Source organism: Aplysia californica, unplaced genomic scaffold (genome assembly GCF_000002075.1).
Source record: "Aplysia californica isolate F4 #8 unplaced genomic scaffold, AplCal3.0 scaffold00642, whole genome shotgun sequence".
NCBI lineage: Eukaryota > Metazoa > Mollusca > Gastropoda > Aplysiida > Aplysiidae > Aplysia > Aplysia californica.
Window position 1 is genome coordinate 170,949 of NW_004797912.1, and position 1,723 is coordinate 172,671.

The window sequence follows — 1,723 nt, forward strand, 5'->3', positions numbered from 1 at the left end:
CCCCCCCTTTTCCAGGCGTAAGATTATAATTTGAAAGTCCCCTAATCGTGCTCGCACGGTTTTTAGAGAGGAGAGAAAGGAAGAAAGATGTAACAACCCATACCAGAGCACCCGCCAGACACCCACCAACAGTGAAACGGTTATAAGTGAAGGACAACTAGATCCTGATTTTTTTTCTTCCCCAAAGGGATTCTAAAGTAAGTACGAAAGCGGGTCGGAAAAAGTCGAAGACGGACCAATGTTGGATGTATATTAGGTGAGGTGGAACAATTCATAACTGGATATCCGAATTGTGACCCAGATTCGCTGTGGGCACCTGGCGCTCTCTCTCTCTCTCTCTCTCTCTCTCTCTCTCTCTCTCTCTCTCTCTCTCTCTCTCTCTCTCTCTCTCTCTCTCCTGCAGGTCATATAGTAAGCCCTGTCGCGCCAGGTTACACAACAAACGCAATTTCTTGTGTCTTTCCTCCACAGTGTTCACGGAAATGTGCAAAGTGTACAGTTTTTGAGTGCAGTGTATGATTCAGAATTATTCTTGTTAGCGATGTTAGTGTGTGCGTAGGCTTATAGTGTAAGTGCTGGCTCTTCTATCCTCGTTACGTCGCTTATGGATTCTACCTTGTTTTGTATTTTTCTTTATAAATTGCAGTGTGATTTCCGCAGTATAATACACCACTTTCAGCAATTCAATCAGTATGTGTGCCCTGTGTCAATGGTGCAGTCTGTTGAGAAAATTGGGTCTGTCTGATTCAAGTATAATATTTATATAGGGAATGCATTGCCTACCTCTTATTAGGCTTATACTTCCCTCAAGTATTATTATTTGGAAAGCTTTGCCCATATCTCATTATTTGTTTCAATTATTACTGGGAATGTATTTGCCTTCTCTATTTACTAGCCTAGGTTTAACTTTTAATATTTAATTTATATCTCTCTGACTCTCATTACTTGGTTCTACAAGTCAGTTTAGAGAGCCGTCACTTCGCCCAGATTCGCGTATCTGGGTCACCAGCTGATCGTGGAAATGAACGTGGTAAACAATTATACAAACTGCGTTCATTGTTCAGGCGTGTTCGTTGATCACTGACTACGTGGCTCCAGTTAACTCGGTGTGTTAATGGAGTTCTGCTGTAAGTGTAAGCTGCACCAATTCCAGAAAGAAAAATCCAACTTTAAATTTGTTTCGATTCCCAAAGGATGACGAAAGGTAAGATAGATATCTAGATCTAGTCTACTTAAGTAAGACCGTATTTTTTTACGAATAAAAAAATAAAAAATAGAAGCAAAACAGTGACTACATATGTGACTGTGGTCCTACCAGACGGACACTCCTTGCACAAACTCAATACACTTCGACTTCGTTATATAAATCGTTAGGTCATCAATAGCCATTATTTTTTTTTATTTATTTTTTTTGGTAAAGTGTTTTATGGCGCTCGCAACTGCATAATGTCATATGAGGACGCGGGACACACCTAATATTTTTCAGTTGGGAGGAAATTTTGAATTTTGCCCGGGTGGCGGCCGAAGCCTGCTCTTGTCGATTTTAGACCAAGGGATCTTTAACGTGCGCAACTTGCACACAGGCCCTCCGAGATTTTTTCGCCCTTATCCGAGAAGGCTAGATGTAGATCTTTCCTACCAGAAGATCAGGGGTGTGGCAGAAAGACAGCAGTAAGGAGGAGCCAAGGAGTAGCAGTAGAAAGGCTGCAGAAAGAGTCAGGAG

The 1,723-nt window shown here is 41.6% G+C and overlaps 1 protein-coding gene across 1 annotated transcript in view; it reads left to right on the forward strand.

Moving 5' to 3' along the window:
- Positions 1-394: 394 nt before the first annotated feature.
- Positions 395-1,723, forward strand: part of LOC101855370 (monocarboxylate transporter 6) — a gene marked incomplete at its 3' end in the record, with an annotated part of 14,167 nt that continues 12,838 nt past the window's right edge. Inside the window, 2 exon segments of the mRNA XM_013087816.2 lie at positions 395-568; positions 959-1,204.